The following is a 22,879-nucleotide window of genomic DNA, read 5'->3' as shown; positions in this document are numbered from 1 at the left end:
CTGACTTCCGTCATATTAAGTCCCCCACTTTGTTATCTTCTTAAACCCTTGCACAACCTAGCCTTCTTGTTTCTTATACCACCGATTTTTATTTCGGTGGTACAAGTTCTTCTCACGAAATCCAGCGTGAAATCACTTCCCTCTCTTGTGTCGAACGCCCAACCTCTCGCATAGTTCCCTTAGTGCCCATTGCTAAAATCATAGATTAGAAATTAAACACATAGAGCAGAGAGAGAACCAGCGAAGAGGAAGAGCAGAGAGATAACAAAGAAGAAGAAGCTAGATTTGGAAGAAGGAGAGCAAAATTCCATCTCTCTCCCATATATCCCAATTAGAAATTCGTTTATGGAGTCTTGAACTTCAAGAAGAAGAAAGTAGATCTAGGGTCATGAATTTGTGAAGCTCATACGCATCAGATCACTAGATCTGTAATGAAGCCATCTTTTTCCTCCCACCATTTCCGTTTTCAGCTAGGTCTCTCTTATATCCATACGGGTAGAATATTTGTTGTTCCTTCATTACGAACTCCTAACTGGCGAGAATTTTTATTTTTAGGTTTTCAGAATTCCTTTTCAAGTCTCTCTTCATCTTTTTGAATCGGTCTGCGAAGCTACTCAGGCAAGTAATGAAATCTTCAATTTTTCTGTTTTCAAGAACTCATATGACTTTTTTACCGTTGAGATCTAACAATCCACTAGTTTATTTTGCTTTGTGCTCAAATTCTGTCTTACTTGGTTTCTATCTGATCTCTTTGGAGATGTTTACTTCGTTTATGACTGATTTTGCTTAAAACTCCTCGTATTTACTTAAAACAGTAATCACTAATAATTTGTAGCATCCATCGTTGTTTCCTTCCTCATGATCACAAATTTCATCGTGACAAAAGAAGTTTTGACGGTCATGAAGAACATAGAGTGCAACCAAAGATACCTTCTGGATTTGATATGTTGGAACAACTATGGCGTGCTCAGTTTCCTCCATTTGGGATAAAATTGAGAATAATGAGAGGAAAAGAATAAAAGATAAGAATTAGTTTGAATTCCCTCTTAATTGGACAAAAAAGAGTATATTCTTTGATTTGCCATATTGGAAAAACAATGTTATTCATCACAATTTGGAAGTTATGCATATTGAGAAGAATGTTTGTGATAGCATAATATACACATTGTTGGATACAAAAGATAAGACAAAATATCACATGAATGCACGTTTAGATTTAAAAGATATTAACATTTGTGTTGATCTTCATCCAAAGAATATTGAAGGCAGGAATAAAGTCATTTTACGTTCAACGTGTTACTCATTGTCCAATGAGGACAATGAGATGTTTTGCACTATATTAAGTGGTCTCAAGGTGCTAGACAGCTATGCTGGTAAAATCTCACGTAACGTTTAAGTCAAGAAAAAGATAATATCATATTTGAAGAGCCATGATTGTCATATTATAATGCAACAAACTTCTTTTACCTAATAATATTGACAAAATATTGATCGAGTTATGTGAGTTCTTCAAAGATTTATGTAGTAAAGTTAGTTTTGGAGAGGATTTCAAAATGCTTGACCAAAGAGCTTCTATTTTGATGTGCAACCTTGAAAGGTACGTACTTACCACCAAGATTTTTTGATATAATGGTGCATTTAGTCATTCATTTAGCTCAAGAGGCAAGTGTGGCTGGTCCAATACATTATCGTTCGATGTATCCAATAGAAAGGTTAGTTTCTAACATGTCATTTTAATGATACACCTTGTTAATATTATGTGACATTTATTATTAAAATTCATTTTAAACATGAATTCATGTAGGTTCCTCAAGAGACTTAAAGATTATGTTCACAATAATAGTCAGCTAGAGGCTTCAATAGAAGAATGATATATTGCAGAAGAGAGTCTACTAATTTGTTCTAGATACTTTGAAGGAGTAGAAACGAGATTGAATTGGCCAAATAGAAATTATGTTACATTTGACATAGAAGACCCAAATTCAATATTTTCAAACATGGGTCAACCGCTTGTGAAGTGTGAACTATTGCATCTTGAAATGAAAGAAACGAATCAAGCACATCAATGTGTGCTAGTCAATTTCAAAGGAATAAATGAATACCAAAACTAAGCATGGTCGACGCGATACATCTTCATTATTCAAACTTGATAATTTATATTAGAGCGTAATTAATTGATATTTATGGCATAACTCTTTTTTAGACTCCACATACAGGATATTAAGAGGCACTAAGGTTGTGGTGCTCATCCTAAGAAGGTTATGGATTTGCATGATAGGGACTTCCCAAAATGGTTCATTGAGTATGTAAGTGTGATTATTCTTATAATTTACTTTATGCAAATTCACTTAAAAACTTTCCAATCTTATGTATACTAATATTGATTTTCAGACACCGAAACTTTGCCAAGATGGGATCCCGGTGCCTGAAGAAATCATATATCCAACTAAAGGTCCAAACTCTGAGGCAAGAATTTACATGAGATATATTGTTAATGGGATTAGGTTTCATTGTAAGGTGCATGAGATTACCAAGAAAACTCAAAATAGTGGGGTCATGGTAATTGCATTGACTAGTAGTTTTGTAAATCAAAAGGACAAGCATCCGATAGAGAGACCGGTCACTTATTACAGCATTTTGAATCAAGTAGTAGAATTTGAATATTCTGCGGATATTGAAGGAACATTATTTAACTTAGGTTTACACTTGTAAATTTTAATCACTTGAAATATAATGGACAAAATATAAATGATGAGCCATATGTCCTTGCTTCAAAAGTAGAGGAGGTGTTTTATGTGTCGGATCCTCAAAAGTCCGGTTGGCATGTTGCTATTGTAACAACCCTCGTATTTCTAACCCAGGATCCGTATTGCAGGTCCGAGAACCCGAAGGTCTAGTCGGGTATTTTGTGGAGTGTCCGGATAGAAGTCCATGATCCATACCCTGAACCCATGGATCTGGATTCTCTTGATGAAGAACCTGCCTTGCATGGTAGTTGGACTTCTGGAAGGCAAGTGATGTCTGGAGATGTCCGAAATGAAGGTAAGACCTCCCCCATGTCTTCCTTAGGGTTAGGTTGTACTTGGACATTAACCCCCTGAGCAAAGCACCCTTGTATAGCAATATACTTGGGGGCGGTTGCTAGTGGGGGTTGATTAAACCAAGCGATCGCCTTAAGTGACCCCCTGGTCTTGGGTGCGGGGTTTTGCCCTATTTTGCCCCCAGACTCCTATAAATAGTAACCCTCACCTATTTTACGAATATTATATTCGGAATTACTGTTTTTGGAGGTTAGACGAATGTGGAGACGTGCTGGAAACATATCTAAAGTGCTATTAGAGTCCCAGAAGGTTCTATTGTCCTTCATAGTTGATCTGGTTGAGGTAAGTGATTCCCTGTTCACTCATACTTCACCACTTGCTATGATAAAAGTAGATTAGTGTTTCCCTTTGGTTGTTCTTGATCCTTCTATTGCACTGTCTACCTTTTTGATGATCTTGGTGAGATCAGATCCGAAAATAAAACCCTACTTTCATGAAAAGGGCTGATCTAATCAAGAGGGAGGATTCTGGATAACCAATTTGATGTCTTTGGTTAGGTTTAGTATCACCCGTGGTTATGGGAGTGATAGATTTGAGATTCGGACTATGATCATTGAAAACTCGGATTGAAATCGGATGATCAGAAGCTTGAGTTTTGGATTGAAACTCTCTATTTTTGGGGTGGTCACTAGCGGCGGCCTGCTGATCTTATGATATGCTTGCTGTTTGGACTGTCTTTACTTATACTTTGTTGATCATGGATGTGTTTTGCTGATGTTGGTTGGTTTGTGGTTTTGATGGAAGGGGTATTCCATTGGGATATCCAAGCTTGGGATATCAGAGGGCTGTGATATGGGACACATGCTCGCTGATGTCTCCAGCACTATCATTGTAAAATCCAGCTTTTACCTAACCTTGACCCGACCCGGAAATTGTTGTGTTTGTAGGTCCGAAGACCCGAAGTGGTGGTAGAAGGGACTTATGGACCCTACTAGTTGATGATGTGGTGTCGGAACTCCAGTCTATGGACATTGATGATGTTGCTCCTTCCTTGAGCACATTATCAGTGTTAAGTTAGAATCTGTGTACTGATGAAGAGTGAGACAGTTGAGATATCAAACGGACTCCTGTGCACAATCCGAAGGTACTCCCCGAAACTAGACTTCTTAAGTGAACTATAGGAGAAAATCCCATGCAATTTGACCTTCGATAGCCCTCCAAGTCCACACCTAAAGTTGCTGAACTATTCTGAAAATTCTGCAGAAACATGTTTTGGTCGATACCATCGACCCAATGTATCGACCAACAGTGTTGCTGAACCCAGGTTTATAGATTCTCTGGAATATTCTTCACTCTATTTAATCATTCCTCGAGGCTGGAGCCCTATTCCAATGACTGCAACTCCTGAGAATGTGGAAAAGCCTCTCAAGAACTCCTCCTTGGTAATGGTGAAGCATCTTCCCCATTAATCATTGTCAACTACTCACTTCCACTCTCTTGCTCTACTCTCAAGGTATGACTCTCTCTCCTAGTCACTTTCTCACTCATCTTTACTCATATTTTACTGTTGGGACCATGGCCAAGGTGGTGCAACCTTGCAAACACCTTGCCATGAGTCTTCTTTACCTATTACATTAATGTTTTCCCCCAATCTTGCTATGATTTACTTACCTCTTAATCATTAACTATGCATTTCCATGATTTATTACTCACCAACTTGCTTTATTTACCAAAATTGAGATGAAGCCTATGATTAACCTAATCTATACCTTGCATATGATTTCAATATTGCTCCTAAGTTATTCCCTACCTAATCCACTATGCTTTCCCCCAATTTGTATTAAGTAATAACCAATGCCATGATTTCCAACTCTTGAACTTGATATGCCAAATTGGGGATTTCTAATTTGACCATTGGATGATGTTAATTCCTTGATAATTGAGGTCTCTATAGTGTGTTTAGACTGTTCCCCAAGTTTTGTAATGACCTGAGACCCGGAAGACCAAATTTGGGCCAAAACCCAAAAACCAAGCTTGCTGTCTGAAACTCTTTGGGTCGATACCATCGACCCAATGTATCGACCAACAGAGTTACTGTCAGCAACTTTTGCCTAATTTTAATTCGTTCGATCTCCGATTGTTCTGATTTCTTCTCTAATCCTTCATATATGCTTGTTTAGGGTTTTAAGACTAATTGGGCCACTTGCTTGTGATCTTGGACCATCTTCTTCCCCAACTCAAGGTAAGGATAGTTATCGCTATAATTACATAGGATGTGAAATTTTGACTTGGTGTTCCTAACCTAGTGGACATAGTCTCTATTTCATATTCTTATCATGTTAGACTTGTTACATATGTCTTTTCACAGTAGCTTTGTGTTTACATTAGTTTTATTTCAATGTCTTATTATGATTATCAATTTCAATATATGATGAATTATGTCAATGTCATGAATAGAATGTTTACTATGATGTTGTATCTTGTGAATTGATATGATGAACTTGGGCATGTGATTGCTTAAGTATAACTTGGGATTGAGGAGTACCCTACTAGTGCTTTTTTCCTTGGACATCGGAGGGAATAGTATGGGATGTTCTCCGAAGATGTCCATCGACGCTTTCCCGGGTTATTGGATGACATACATAGGATTGTCTAGTGGTGTTTGGCTAGGATGTCCCTATCATATCAGCCCGAATCGGAATGGCATGGAGACCGAACAACCCGTGGTAGTAGTGTGGATTTGTGGGCGCTCAAGACCGGTAACCACCCTGTGAGAGGACATAATTGCATTGCGGTTACCCGAAAGGGGCCATTTATTGGTAGGGTTGCAAATGGCTAGACTTGGGCTCACGGGCACTCAAGACCAGTGAAATGATCCGTGAGGGGGACGTGAGAGCTTCCCGTCTACTATTTGTGGATGACCAATAGGGTTGATGAGTCCGGTGAGTAATATCCGTGACTCTAGTGTGAAGGATACCGGAAAGGATCCCGAGAAGGGAGGAATAGACGTATCTGAAACTGACATGATATGACTAAGTAGATGATTTGCATTGGGCTAGGCTTTACCTTGACATGCGCCAATACTTAGGCCAAATGGTGATGTGAGAGAGTGGTGACCGAAACCCCCAACCATGGATTTGTCCGAGAGGGATGCAAGACCCAATTTCCCCCGGTGATGAGTGACTGAGACTACCTAAAGAAGTATGGTGCTACGATTTAAAGCATGTCTACCCTAGATGACCAGCATACTTAGAGTTAGAATCATATTACATTCATATGTCTCATATCATCCACATTATTTTATTACTGTTATCATGTGGCTTATGTGTTGTGGAATAACTACCTTGCTGAGTTCTTTTGAACTCATTCCTTTTTTGTTGCAATATTTTGCTAGACTACTCTACAGGTGATTACTCTGATGGTATGTTCCCCGAGGCGGACCCGGATACCCCATACCACTATCCGGAGGCTAGCTACAATGAAGACTTCGGTTACGGTACCGAAGAAGATCCTTCGGCGTATCAGGGTTAGCCCTTGGATAGTTTGGGAGCAGCCATGTTGGATCTCTATGGTCTTCATTTTTGAAGAGAACTTATTTATTGTGGAGGAGACTTATGTGTAGAGGCCCATTCCCTTTCTTTTATGTTTGTTAAACTTGGAAGAATTGTAATAACTTTCGATTTACCCTTATAACTTGAGACTTGTAATTATCTAGTTTTGACCTCACTTTTCGCTTGGTTGAAGGAGTGGATTCCGCCCACTGCCTTCTTAATTTTATCTGATAAGATATCTATTTCCGCACTCTGATTATCTTTGGTATTTCATTTCTGAATTCTATTATTATCAATTGTTTAGTTTAATATTGATTGTTCATGATTGTGTTATCGTCGATGTGGATGGTGTGGTCCCTGGACTATGGATCTTTGGGGTTGTGGATCACATCCCGGGTATGCCAGATAGGGTACCGGCTGGGTGGATGTGACAATCACAGCTACTGGATGACATACCTAGGTAGAGTCTATAGTTGCATGGCTAGGTACGCCACATGCTACTACCCTTTCGATAGGGGAATTGAAGCCGGATGACCCGAGATGACAGTGATGTGACGATGGTCCACTGTTGGTCATATAAATGGTAGGGTTGGGCTCATGGACGTCCAAGGAACGGACCAGGTGTCATGAGGAGTCATGAGAGCTTTCCGCCCCAATAATATGTGGATGACCATAGGGTTATGGAATGGAGTCCAAAAGCGGTAGCCAGTCTGTGAGGGTTCTCATTCCTAGGTTGCGAAGGATACTAAACCGAGTTGGTTGGTGCCATAGGGGATGTATCTAGACTTCATGTAGTATGTTACCTTTATGACCCGCATTGGATTAGAAACCCCGACATGCGTCAGTACTCATGCCAATGGTTGTGGTGAGGGAGTGTTGACTTAACCGCAACCATGGTTTGAGAGCCAAGTGTGGACTTTCCATTCTACCCAGGATCCCTATAGAGGTAACCAGTCCTTGCCAGATTAGAGTGACTAGACCTACCCAGAGGAGGGCTGGTGTATACCTTAAAGCATGTCAATTGTTAGAGACTTGCATGGTTAGATCTTAGCGGTATTCATACTTTGCATTCATACATATCATATATGCATTTATGATTGGTTTGACATATGGATGGGAATCATTGTTTGTTCTTACTGAGTTCTCCAGAACTCATTCCTTTATTTGTCTATGTTTCATTAGCTTGTACAGATGGAGGAAATGTGCAGGAAGATGGGTAGGTTTCCTATGAAGGAACCTTCCCCTATGAAGAGATGTGGCACCGACAATGGGAAATAGAGATAGCCTGTGCGGGAGCTCCTGCGAGTGCATGGAATGCGCTTATAGTAACCATTGATGGGCGGAGGATACAGGTTGCCAAGCAATTTGCTCATTGTATGGAGGAGAATTGGAGAACCCCTCATCTTGATAAACTTGAGTCCAAGTTTTTAGCTTTAGAAAAAGAAACCGGAAAGAAACTTATTTAAACCTTTTGAATTGCTTCCGCTGAACTCATTTACATTTTGATTATTTATTCTTTCCTTGATTATTTTATTGGGGTATTTGGACTCCTGTAATTCTTTCATTTAATTATTGAACCTTTTCTTGCTCATGATTGTCTTTACTTGCATTTATTATTATTAATAGACTAGACCCGTGGATCCTTTGACGGATCACTCCCACGGGTTGTCGGGTGGGTAATGGAGACCGGTGGTTGGGGTGTGATAGAGTGGTATCAGAGCTATGGTTTTACGAAGTCAGTATTAGTCAATACAAGTGTAAGATGAGCAATCTGAGTCATAGATCCAAAGTGACTCAAGAGAACTAGAGTGAATAATAGAAAATTTTTCGTTAGAAACAAACTAATAAAGTAAGTGAATTTTCTTTCGCATAACTTACTATAAGTCAAGTGAAATATATTCTCACATTATAATTATCAAGGAAAGTGCATAAGAGACAATAATAAAAATGCAACAAGCATAACTGTACTTCATTAATAAGAAAAAGCTTTAATAATTTGGAGCGTGCTCTACACTTTACAAAAGATAGGGATAGTGCTGAATAAAAACTACAATAAACATATCTAAATCCTAAGGTCAGTCTTGAATAAAAAAAAAAATAAAAAAATAAAAAGATAAAAGCCAAAGTCTACTATTGCTGTGGTGGTGGGTGGTGATGGTGCTAGTCCCATCTAGTGGAGTATATCAAGGCACTCTGCTATCTGGCCCCTCATCTCTGCCTGCCCCTGCTCGAACTAGTCCATCCGAGTGAATAGACCCCTAGCCCAAGGTGGTGCAACCTCTGAAGTGTCCTAAGTCCCAGATGTACCCCCTACCTCGAACTAAGAAGGTGGCGGTGAGTCTGCATGATCTGCATCCTCAACCTCTGCATCCATGTCCTCCGGCTCAACTGGCATCTCTAGTGAATTTGGTTCGCCCAGTAAGTGCATCTGAGCAACCAATCTGTGACCGACCGGAATAGCCTCCTCTCCCTCGAAGTCGACCCCGAAGTGCTCAAAGCTCAGTGTCAGTAGTCTCCCGTATCCAAGGTTCGCTCCCCTCGAATGTGTCACTCGATAGACCATGGCATTCTAAATGATGTATGCCAAGTCTATCTGGTAGCGGGTGCACACAGAGAAAGTCATCATGGCCTGCATGAGTGAAATCTCACTATGATGACCTACCTTAGGTAGCAAGTTCCGTGCTATGATCCATGAGATGATCTGGCATGAGAGAAGCAGCTCAGTCACTGACTCTACCCCGCTGCACTCTCGTAAGATGATGCTTGAGTAGATGAGAGCTCTCTCCTCCCAGAAGATGACATCGTCTGACTCTGCCCCGGCTCAAACCATCTCCTATCGCTGTGGATGTATGGCACGTCTAGGATGTGAGTCAGCTCCTCAGTGGTGAAGCGAATGTTTGTAGTCTTCACCCGGCTCTCTATCACAAGCCTAGTGTCATGCTCTCCCACTCGCTCTTTGTGGAAGGTCAAGTTGCTATAGAATAACCTGACTAGCTTTGGATAGGCATCCTCGTTCAAAAACAAGGTACCTCTCCAGCCCACTGCCGCAAACCTGTTCTCGATCTGGAATTGCTCTACCTCTGAAGTCACTACCGGTCGTCCATACTAGATAAGGCGCTGACTGAAGTGGCCAAAGTACAACTCCTGTGCCTTCAGTGATCTGAAGTAGGCTGGATGGACTGGGTCATGTGCGTCACCTCTACCCTAACCATGACCTCGGCCGCGAATGGGTACTCTCCTACCTCCGCGGGCAGCCATCTAGTGTGAAAAATATGTTTTTAGGTAAAAAGAATGCAAAATAAGAGTTAGGACGTGTCCAGTAACTACCTGTTAGTGTAAAAATGCATAGTGAACAGTAGATCTATGCCTAGACATGTTTTGGGAAGTAAAAGAAACATTTTGCATCAAAGAAAACCTAGAAATAGTTACACATTGTAGTTTCTCACATGCAAACCATGGAAAAGAAGGGTTTTGTGAGATGTTTACCTGTGTAGCATGTGTAGATCGCGTGGAAAGTAGATCCGAAGCCAACAGAATCTCTAAAATACTTTCCTTATCCTAAGCATGAAATCCCCAGAGCCCAAACATTGATTTGAGAAGTGTAGAAGTGAAATGGGACCCAAAACCAAATTTGTAGCATTTTTGTCACGCGAATTTTGGGGGCGGTCGATTGACTCAAGCGACCGGCCCAGTTGCTGTTGCACAGAAAATTTGATTTTTGGCCTTGTTTTGATTCTTTTTGGACTTTATGCTTAATGATGCCTCTGTTTATGAGTGTTGGCCTTGTTGTGGTGTTTTTTTCGTTTGAATAATCTTTTTCCGGACTTGATCATACAGTGTTGTGAATTTCTGGACTTCTTTTCGCAAAATGGTTCAGTTAAGGAATCACGCTATACTTAATGGTCAAGGAGGTGAAGATGGTGGAGAAGATCAGAACCGTGTTGAAATACCTATTGGAAGCACTGGAACTGAAGTCCTAAGAGTAGAAATTCCTCCTCCTAGCAGAAATCCTCCTCCAGAGGCGCCTCAAGTAGTCCCTATTTAGGATGTGATGAACATTCTGGGAAACATGTTGCATCAACAGCAGCTTTTAAAAACAATTAAAATAAAAATGTAAAAACTAATTTTGGAACTTAATATAGATTTTAATAAAAAAAAAAAACACAGTTTTCTTTCTCTTTGTGGGTGGTTCAGTTTATGGAAGTAATGGGGAAGAATCGCATTATCTATATTGTTTTTGGTTCTTACTAAGCCAAGTTGAGCTTAAACGGTTTCTGAGAGTGAAGCAGAGCTTTAGATTGAGCATTTGAATTGGGTTTTTCTTTCTCCTTGTGGGTTTTTCAGTTTAAGAGAATAATGGGGATGAATGGGGTTCTTTTGGGTCTCACGTTCTTGGTTCTGTTTGGATGTCTTTCATCTGCTTCAGCTGCTGCCCCTGCTCTTTTAGGTTCAGTGAGATTCGATCTTTCTTCCTATTATCTTTTTTGATTCTTTAATTATTTATGCTAGGAATTGTTACTGGGATTGTCTTTATGATGATTTCTCTACTCTTCTTAAATGGCTATGGTTACTCAAAGCAACCAAGAAGACTGGTAAGTTTCTTAGATAGAATCCACATTGTCTCTGCTTTCTTCACCATACCCCCAAGTGGGTCCTTGAGTGTCATTGAGAAATGGAGACAAACTTAATTCATTGTTGCTTAAAACTAATTAGCCTTTTTCTTATTTGTTCTATACATCTTATTTGCATTTCATGACATGCCGTGATTCTTTTAAAACAAACCCCAACTCGCATTATCTGAATTTCGTTTGTTGCTCAAATTCTATGGCATAGCTGTTTTTAATTTCATCTCTTAAACTTCTAGTCTGACTTGGATTTCTATGATATTCTTAAACAACCAAAACATAAAACACTTTACTGTTGAGTTTCATTTTCTTGATGAGCATATTTATGTGTGAAATCTTAGGGCATAAAGCATGCATTTTACACACTTAGAGTGTAGCTACCTTGGGTTTTATGTTGTTTTTGCAGATTTTAGGACTTTTCAAGATTTAAGCAAATATTTGGAGTTTTGGGTATGAATCATGCAATTTTACATGTCAAGAGGTCCATTCAAATTTTCAAATGCAAAAATGGGCCTGATCTGGAGAATGATGGGCTAGAGGTGTGATTATGGGCCAACTCCGAAATATTTAAGAGATAAAGAAGACAAATTTGATCTATGGCTAAGATTATAAATTATCAATCAAATCTACAGAGATATTATTGAGAGAGTCCAAATGGAGAAAAGAGTCCTTGCATACTTCAATATCTTATTTCTTATTTTGGATTTGATTAAAGAAAGAAAAAGAGAAAAAATCTAGAATTATATTCAGAGAAAGAAGAGGGAAAAATCCCGTTTTGAATGTCTCTGTTCAATTTCGATCATGCCCTTCATCGAATGGTCATCCGGTGTCCGATGGAGCTGATTTTTGGAGGAGAGCTTCACGGCTTCCAACGGTGGAATTGTGCATTTGATCTCTCTAAGCAAATCCGATTAGTACACCAAAACCCTAATTGATTAAGTTAGATAGGAACTCCGAGTTTGATTCAAATTCTGTCAAATTCCTATCCAATGTAAAATCTATAAAAAGAGAGCATACTCCATCAAGGGAGAACGTGTTTTAGAGCTTAGTAGAAGCACTCTTTCTTTTCTCTTTATTTTGTTTAGGCTTTCTTTAGTTTTCCTTGATTACTTTTGTTAGATTCTAATTTCTAGATTGAATATTTAGGTTTAATTTTTCTATGTAATGCAATTTCAAGTTCAAGTTCAAGTTTTAAGTTTGAGGATTCGTTTTTCTCTAGGTCTAGCAATTGCAGATCTAGATCATTCTAGATCTAGATCTGGTTGTTAGGGTTGGTTGAGATTCGAATTGTTTGTTCAATTCTTTTTCATTATTTGAAGTTCAAAGATGCAAGTAAGTAACATTATTCAATAATCTTCTCTCCCCCCCTCCATTCCCGCTTCTATCTACCCCTCCATATTCTTAATTTAGGATTTACATTCAGCATTTATTTATTGTTCTCCCTTCCCCTGGGTCCTTGATCAAAGATGCCTGCAGTCATACCTCTCTTTGGTTAAGGTTTTCATTTCCTTATATTGCTTTGTTATTTACTTTCTGCAATTTACTTTTAGCATTTATTTATTGTTCTCCCCTTTCCCTGGGTCCTTGATCAAAGATGCCTACAGTCTTGCCTCTCTTTGGTTAAGGTTTCCCTTCCTTCTATTGCTTTGATTATTTATTTTCTGCAATTTTTTTTCTCTAATATCCATTCCCCGATCGGTGGAGTAGCTTGGCAAAGGGTCCATGGTCAAAGTCATTATAATTATACTCCCCTTCCCTAGATCCAAAGCTCACACTCGGATCACTTCCCTTTTATTTTTATTTATTTATTGTTCGCACTTTTTCTGCCTTTTATTAATTATGTGTTGGTTATGCTTGCTTTATTTTTCGTCTCAATTTGATTGCATTAGATGTATGGATTAGGACCGCTCGTTTATTTTAATTAATAAGTTAAATCTTCGAATCATTATACTCTCACATTATCATTAAGAGGTTAATTCTAAAGTTGCATATCTCCTTGAGATCAACCCATTAGCTACACGATACCGTGCGCTTGTGGTTATTTTTAATTTCACAAACACTTCTTGACTATTAACTGCCAAGATGGAGTTATACAACTTATTGAACTTCCTAGTATGAGCTTTGTTAAGTAATCCAATAGAGGTAGTGTATGTATCATTTTGGGCTGTAAATGCATGGAAATTTTCAAATAGCAAGTCAAAACTTGTTGTTTGGATCATCTGAAGTTACTCTGGACATGTGGATGGGAAGCCCAGAGAAGAAAGTTTAAATCATCTGAAGGGAATTACAGTGGATGATAAGGAAAATATTTACATCACAGACACTATGAACATGGCAATCGGGAAGATCATGATCGGTGGGGAGTTTGCGAGATGAGATTTATGTTGGGTTAGGGTTTACACAAGGTTGCTTAAGCATTACACCTTGAGTATTTAGATTGGAATACTTAGACCGTTGCTTCCAACAGTATTTATAGACCACCACTAGGTTCTATGGTTAGTTGGACTCTCCTACTAAAGCCCACTACACCGTTAGATCGTCACTGATCTAATGGCCTATATTAGAACATACATTGGGTATAATTCAAATACCTCAAGCTTATTTGAGTATGACTCAGATACCTCAACAATTTATTCTGGGAAGCTTAAATCTGGAACTGAAATTAAGGTACCAGAAATTGAGGAGACATTATCTATTGATTAAGGATATAGTTTGTAATTTATATTTTAAAAGCAAGCAGTTGAGTGGCATGAGTTATAGAATAAAAGCATCTAAAATTGGTATCTGGTTAGTGCTTTCTCAGGCTGTAAAAGGAGGAAAAACAAGAAGCTTTTGATGTTGTTTTATGCGACACATCTAAACGTACATACGCACATCCAACTGCTTTTAGATCTTCTTTTAATTAATTCATTGGAATGGTAAAAGTTTGAAACCTAACAATGGGAAAATTACAGTTAAAAGTACATTTTCCTTTTCTGGTAATAAGAATCTTTAATGTATCTATAACTTTTTTTTATTAAAAAAAAAATTATACGATTGTAGAAAAATTTCATAGTGAAAGATAAGAAGTCTCATGGAACCCATTTAGCATGACTAATGCTACGAAAGTGATTGCCTGTAGTATTAAACTACTGCTAGGGAAACTAAAAACCGTAACATATAGTTAATTATTTGCTGCAATAGTCCAGTAGCATATACTTAATATTTGCTATGGTAATTAGGTATCGTGGCGAAGGAAAAAAGCACAAATTGTTACCGTTCTCTGTCGCTAAGCTTTACGACGGCTTTCTAACCGATGGTAATTTACTGTCCGGTCAAAGTATTTGCAACAGTTTCAACTTCTTTGATACAGGAATTTTCCGTGGCAAAAGCCCTCAATTGTGTAGTGAAACTTCATTCTATTCATTTCTATAAAAGTAACTTAAAACCTAATTGCAAATTAAGAGTATAATAGTATGCATATATTCTTTCTGTGAAAACCCTATTGTTTCGCCTTTTTCCTCATTTCCAAACCATTACGATTCTTTATCAATTTTTCATTTTGGCATACCAAACATATTTTTTATTTCTTAATTTATTTTAGACAAAACTTAACAAACTAATTTTCATATCTAATAAAAAAAAAATCTTGTGCTCATTTTTTTTAGATAGACAAATAGGGAGTGAAGATTAATACCAAGAAGGCCTTTAAACCCACTGTCACTTAATTTGGTCAAAATAGGGAATGAAGATTAATACCAAGTGGTTTATTTACTAAACCACTTCCATGAGGTGAGTTTTTTGCATTATGGTGCAAACTGGATCTCATATCTCGGCTAATTTGAGGAGGGATGTTAAGGTTAAGTCTACCTGCATGTACTTGGGTAAACTTACCTTTTTTTTTTTTTTTTTTTGGTAATAAATAAACGGGGTCAACCCTGAAAAAGAAAACTACTCAAGCATGCAAATCTTATATGCCAGTAGGATCTCCTACAATTCTTGGGGTGGATCCAAAAAGAATCGCGAAGGTTCCTCTAAAGAAGTCTCTCTTCATGATCCAATCGCGCGTGTTGGACTCCCGTCGCATGTTGGAATCTATTCCTTCATAGCTTCCCACTTTTCCTTTATTGCATGCACCACTCTTGCTACTTTCCCTTGTATTCTTGCATTAGGCTTTAACGATCAATAGCTTGAGAGAGTCCGATTCCACATATAAAGGCATGAAATTCTTCTCGTGTGCCGTTATTCCTTCATAGATTGCCTACAATATTCATCTTCATTTTCTCTTCATGAATCCTCCAAGGAGCCCTTCTGTTCTTCCCTCCTATCGTCTATTCTCCTTTGCATAATGATGCATCCACATTTATTTTGACCGTCCTTCCTCTTAATCCATTCACTAGCACTTCTAGGCATTTTTTTTTGTTTCCCTCTATTCGTTCCCACATCGATTAACTTTTGAAGAGGTCTAAACAACTCTCCTTTCTTCTGAGTTTCTTCATGGCTTTCTCTATTTCTCCAGCACCAAATTTTATATACCACACAACTGAACTTTATCCCCAATCTTGTACCAACCTTGACTTTTTCCCATATATTGACGTTAGCTATCCTTTTGATTACTCCTAAAGAACCATGTTTGCATTAACTTCGGCAGTAATCTATTCCAAATGCCAAGAGCAAATGAACAATCTCTAAAAATGTGAAGTGTACTCTCCGATTCGCATAACGATTCATGATCGAGATTAAGCTTCATTTTTCTTAATCTAACATTTGCGCCTTTCTGAGAATCCACAGAAATTACAATTTTGTTTGGCATCTTGAGTTCATAGTTTCTTCCAATAGTTTTCATTGAATATTGGATTCATTAGACTCCTTCTCCGCTCAAGCATCTGTCCTATTTTAATGGAAAAGCCCATTGGTGGTTCCGCTCTCACACCCTTCCTCCTCCTTTGGTGTTGGATGTTCTTTTGTGTCTTTTCCATGAAGGAGATCTACATCCCATCCCATTCATATTGTCATCAACTATTGTAGTTTTTTCTTTCATCATATCTTTTGAATTTTACCCTCTTAATCTAGAAGGCATTTCCCTGTTCATCCAATTATTCTTCAGAAATTTTTTCCCATTACCTACCATTTTGCAATTTTTTTGAACCATTTAACCATCATACTCATCCTTCCAATGGGGGGTCTGCGTCAAACCTTTCTTTTTTGATCACCTCCATATTTAGCTTTCAAAATTGTCTCCACATGTTTTCTTGATTCATAAAATCCCATACTAATTTTATCAAAAATGCTTCATTTTTCACCAATTTCTAAAACCTAACGCCTATCTCCTTCGTTTCTAACATCTCCAAACGTAGATGGTTTTTACTCTGTCTCCACACAAAGCTCCTTTTCCACTTCATTTTCCTAGGGGTCTCTCTATGGATTCTACTCTTTTGTACTCTTCAACCTGAAAGATACTTACCTTCCTGGTTTCTTAACTTTCTCCAATATTTTCTTATAATTCTCCTTCTTAATCCTTCCATTCCAACTTTGAACTCCAGGTCCAACCATATCTTCGTTTCTATTCACTTCTTTTCTTTTGCTGCTCTCTTTTGTATTTTTTGAGAAGATTCTTGTTTTTGGGATCTTACTTTGATGCGCTTCCATATCGTCCCCCTATTTTTTCAATTTTTCTGCTTGAGTATAACATCATCTCAAACATTGGTGGATCATTTGGACCATCTTCCCACTTTTTGGTTTCCACCTATTATCCCCATCTTGAATACATGAGCTATCTTTCAATGCACGTGGGATGTGGTGATAAAGGATCCCCTAATTCCTCTCTGGTTTGAATGTCTCTTCACCGTTCCATAGATACTTAAACTGAAGGTAATACATCCTGTTATTCTACTATTTATTTGGGTTCCACCTTGGCTCCTTCCCATCTCTTTTTCTAATCACTTATGCTTGTTCTCTTCTTCTTGATTTTCTCTTTTCCTTTCTCTCTTGGAAATCCTTTCTTCAACCTTTTTCCTTTTTTTGGCTCCTTTTTCCTTTTGGTCTTTCCACCTTGATTTTTCATTTTTTGTTCTTCTCCTTATTCTTTAACCATATTCACATAGCTCCACCTCCCATCCTCTCCTGCTTTCTCCCACTTTTCCCTTTTTTCTTCACCGTTTGTTTTCATCTCCGTTCCTCTTATCTTCATCTTCATAAATTGATGAAAAAGCTTGTAACATGCTCTTTTAGATTTTTTGGATCACTAATAAGATCCCCATTCTCTCGTTTGCAGCTCCTCTATTTTATTTCGCCTTCTTCGGATGATTGTATAGGTGTGAAAGAATTTTGGTATTTTTGTCTCCTTCTAGCATCCACATTTTTCTTGACTATTGGGCCCACAAGATTTCTTCTCTATCCAACACCAACACCATCTTCAGTCCCCTTCTGAGGTTTTTCTCTAAATTAATAAGGAAAGGATTATAGTTCCCATCAGCCATTTTCTTTTGAATACCTCCAAGGCGAGCATGCAATCTTTTTTTTTTTTTTTTTTTTGCTTTTATATTACCAAACTTGGTAATTTTCCATTCTCTCAGATTATCTTGCATTCGTGATAAGGCTTCAGGAATCGCTCCAGTAGCCTTCCAACTGTCCTTTACCACCTGCGAAAAGTCCTCATGAGTAGTCCACATTGCCTCAAATCTAAAAGGCTTTGTAAAGCATCGTTTTTCTTTTTTGTTGAGATCTATAATCAAGGGGTGATGATCTGATTTGATACCCGGCACCACAAGAACTATTGCATCATGAAAGAGCACTCTCCAGTCAACATTACAAACTCCTCTATCAAGTCTTCTGAATAGTCTTCGTCTTCCTTCCTACTTAGGACCTCGCCAAGTGTATTTGGTTCATGTGTAGCCCATGTCAAACAAACCGCACCTATCAAGGGCAATTCTAAAATTCTCACACTTTCTCTTGGAAACCTCCACTCCCCCTTTAGATTCAGAACTATTTAGTATGACATTAAAATCACATGCCACCATCCAAGGTCCTACATAATTTCTTTCAGCCACAACTAGATCTTCCCACATAACTTTTCTGATTGCTTCATTCGGATTTGCATAATCAGCAGTACAAAAGCCATTTGTTTTTCCTATTATCAACTATGTCAAATAGGAGATATTGTTTATGCTCTTGCATCAATGATGGTTTGAACTCCTCATTCAAGAAAATGCACCAAATCCCCCCAGAGAGACCAACGGCATCACTCTTGTAACTTGCAATCCCCCTTAGATTCTATATGACTCGCAACCTTTTCACCACTAATCCATGGTTCCAAGATAACAATACAATCTAGACTATATATATTTCTATAATGCTTAATTGCAGAGGTGAAGGATTTGTTACCTGCACCTCTACAGTTCCAAACAAAAATCTTCATAAAACAAATTAAAGAGAGAGAGTTACCTCCCTATCGATCATCATCGCATTTGCATCAAGGTCTAAAACAGCCATCAGAAAATCCTCCTTCTCATCTTGAAACGTCGATTTTCCACTTCCAACTAGGGGGTCAGGCGATTTTCCATGATTTCTCAATTCTTCCTTCTTCGGACGGGTTACTTTTCCTAGGCTCCATCCTGTTAGTTCTTCCTTCAAACGACGTAGGATTTATAATTCCAGCTCCACCATTATCGCCCTGTAGAGTAACCGCCTGTTGAAGCTCCATGTTTGGATATTGGGTGATTCTCTATTGGGTATTTGCACATCTATTGGGAGCTCATAATTATTTTGCATTTGACTCCTTGGAGTCTCTAGAACCACCGATGCTTCCCTGGTTTGACCAAAATCCTCTGTATACACCATCCAATCCTCTACATCACCCTATTTTTTATGTACTAAATGGGTTTGCTGTAGGGGTTGAGTGTTTTGTTGCGTTGGTGTTACCAGTGCCCCCCTGTTTGTATTAGCATTCCCTTCCCACACGTCATTTTCTCTTTCCATTCCTAAAGTAGCAAACTGCGACCCTTTCGCCTGGAAACTCGAATTAATTTCACCATCGCTCTGTTGATTCACCCTCATGTTCCTGCCAACGTCCCTGAATCCGACAGCACCCCCTCCACCATCTCTCTTTTTATATTTGGGTTTTTGCACTCGCATCCAAGGCCCATATGTGTTCGATGGTGCATTTCGTTTCCTAGATTCATCGCTACCATCAACCTCTAGTGCATGATCTCCGTCATTCTTTCTCTTCTCATTTTGTTCTACAGCTTCAGCATCAGGGCATTGTTCTTTCTAGTGGCCAAACTTTCCACAACTGAAGCATAAAAAATGGAGAGATTCATACAATATCTAATGAACTCTTCCTTTTCGCCTGAATTTAGATAGGAGTGGCTTGTTCAGATCAATTTCTACACAAACTCTTGCAAACTTTCCTCTCATAGCCTTTGTAGTGGTTGCATCGATTTTAATCAATTTTCCAATTCTTCCACCTAATTTTGTAAGGAAAATATTGTTAAAGTATTCACTGGGAACGTCTGGGAATCGAATCCATACGACTAATTTTTTGACTTCTTCTATCGCTGGGTTGAATTCTGGTTCCCACCTTCTCACTGACAAGTAGTGGTCCGGAATTATCCAAGGCCCTTCAGATAATACTCTTTTGTAGTCTTCCTTGGATCCAAATTTTGCTATGAAGTAATCATAACCTATGTCAATTAAGTCCCATGATTCCGTAGGTTTCCACAGAGTTTCAGTCGGTTGGATAGGAAGATATAACCCAAATGCCTTCCTAACAGTTTGATTATAACAGATTGGTTCCATGGCTCTCGGAGGTCTTCCTTTTCCTTCTTTGATAAGGTGATGTTTGGGCAGAACGGATCATCCGCAGTTGTAAGCACTTCCTCTTCTTCATTATCAGTTTCCCAATCCGAATAGCAATCTGCGCTAAATCCCTCGCTATCGTAACCATCTTCATCCGCCATTGTTCCTTCACTGCTTTTGAAAAATCTTCGCCTTTCTTTAACCGTATCGACGTAGGTTCGCCTAGTCACCATCTCAGGAGTCTCCCCTTCGAGAAGCGATCGCCCTCGTTTAATTTTCTTGTTGCTCCTTTGCATCTGATCAAGTTCTTCAGGGAAAACTTCCGTCGCCGGGTTACCTTCCGAAAACGTCTCCATTAGGGTTTTCCTAGGGTTTGGCTTTTCTCAGATTCTTTAACAATCAATAAGTAAACTTACCTTTACAATCTATAAATATCACTAATTATATTATTTTATTCTTAACAAAATTTACCTCAGCCACCACTGTTTCTATATTATCTTCAGTACTATTTTCAAATTTAGGGTTCAATTAGTCATCCTATATTAAATTTAGCTTTTCGGCTTGAAGATGGTAATGGGATATTTAATCCACTCTTTCTGTTTTTCAATTGTAAGATGGAGAATGGATTTCTTTCTATTAATGAATCTTTTATTTGCTGAGGTAATTGAGTTTCCACCTGCACCACCCAATGGGGAAAAAAGGAAAAGAAAAGAAAAGAAAAGAAGGAAAAGAAGTTTGTTAAGTTCTGATGGCTAATAAAACTACCAAGAGTTCTGATCAGGATGATTTTGTGAGATCCGGTTCCAGAGTCCATCCATGGTGCGGTCACAACAATTTATATGTAATCCACAGGAGAATTGTTTTAAGGGAAATCATTCCACCAGCAGCAAAAGGGGAAAGAGGAAGCAATCCGGCTATGCTGTAGAGAACCAGCTGAGGGGGTTCTCAGGGTTTCCTCTTTTCCTTTTTGCTGTCTTGCTTTTGTTAGGGAGATGATGAGAACAGTTCAATCTCTGTCCAGAAAACAGTTCAATCTGGTTCTCAATCTCTGTCCAGAAAACAGTTCAAGCCTTTCTGTTAGGGAGATGATGAGAACGAAGAAGCATTGAACCAGATTCAGTTTCTTATTCAAGATGGACAACAGGATTTCTGTCCACTCTGGAGTTTCCATCGTAAGGTGTTGAGTTTTGATGGCTAAAAAAACTTTCAAGAGCTATGAGGAAGGGTTTGCCCATTCAGGATGATTAATGTGAAATCCATTTCAAAAACAGTTTTTTTTTTTTTTTTAATTTTTTTTATTTAATTTAATTTTGGTAAACTATTAAGTGACCATAATGCCAGTGAAAGAAAGAATTTATACTCCACAATTAACAGTAATCCAACATAATAATATAAACAGTTGACTTTTTCTGAAAAATAATTAAATAGTCGATTTGTGTTTTAAGCTTTTCCAGCAGTTGGGGGTGGGGGAGGGTTTACTAAGTTATACATATGGAAATCGTGTTACTTGTGTTGAAGTATTTGAATCATACTCAACTTATGTTGAGGTACTCAAGTTATACCCAACTTATTGTTGAGGTATTTGAGTAATACCCAACTTATGTTCTAATATGGGCCATCAGATTAGTTACAATCTAACGGTGTAATGAGCCTTAGTGGGAGAGTCCAATTACCAATAGAACTCAGTATTATTCTATAAATACTAGCTGGAAGCAGCGTCTGGGGTATTTCAATCTAGATACTCAGGGTGTAATGCTTTAAGCAACCTCGTGCTTAAACCCTAACTCTAACAATCTTAAAGCATTAGCTTTTCTTGAGAAGTTCTTGTTCAAAAAAGGTGATTGAACGCTACTCGACTCGAAGTTATTTGCAATTTAGAGTGAGTTAACTCTTTCGCACAAGTGGCTTCCTCTATCATTAGTGATTTCTTTTTGAAGATTAAGATTTCTGTTTAGTAATCTGTTAGATTCGAACGAATGAAATTTATGTGGAACCATTGATATTTCATTTGTCTCATTCTTTGAGAATTATTTTTTGATTTAATATATGATCTAAACGTGAAGTAATGATTACTTTACCGAGTTTTTAAGTGACTCGGTTTCTGAGAAACAAAAGCAAATTCTGACAATACCCATACTTTTGGGTTTTACTCGTTTAACGAGAATCAGGCTATCTTTTGAGAAAGAGTTAAACTGACAATTCCTTTTTGGGACTCGGTTTTTGAATTGGACATAAAGCAACTTTATGTTTAAAGAGTCTTTTTTTTAAGAAAAGATAAAAACGACTTTATTGATTCAATTTTTGAGAACTGAACTTTATTTTGACAATGTCAATTATGATTGCTGTTGTTTATTAATTTTTAAACAGAATCGATTATTTTTCATTGATGATCGGACATCTTGAAAGTAATTTAACGAGGAAAGTGACGTTTTACGTGAACGTTAACGTTTTCCCACTTGACTCATTTTATGTGTATTCAGTCATATAAGTACCCTTTTGTTGCAGGAAGACTTTATAAAAGTAGAATATATGGTTAACCATTGGTATTGGCTACTAAGATACCCTCATTAGTTACCATATCAACAACATTTTTGTATTTTGCTCTATTGTTTTATATCCAGGATTATAATGGATGTTGTTCCAATTGACATGGTCAAACTATAGACCTTTACTGGATCTGAGTTTAATTCCTGGAAAAGAAAGACACAATTTGAATTAAAGTTTCTGAATGTGTTTTATACGGTACAAACCTCTTTTGAAGATACTGTTGAGAAAATCAATGAATCATAATGGAAAAGAGATGAGGATTTCTACAGAGACTATTTGTTGAATGTCTTGTCAAATAGACTTGCAGAAACCTATAGCAGGTTTGAAAGTGCTAAAGAAA

This window comes from Hakea prostrata, chromosome 9, assembly GCF_041222555.1.
Source record: "Hakea prostrata isolate BN-2017 chromosome 9, UWA_Hpros_2, whole genome shotgun sequence".
Lineage (NCBI taxonomy): Eukaryota > Viridiplantae > Streptophyta > Magnoliopsida > Proteales > Proteaceae > Hakea > Hakea prostrata.
This window is presented reverse-complemented; position numbering follows the sequence as displayed.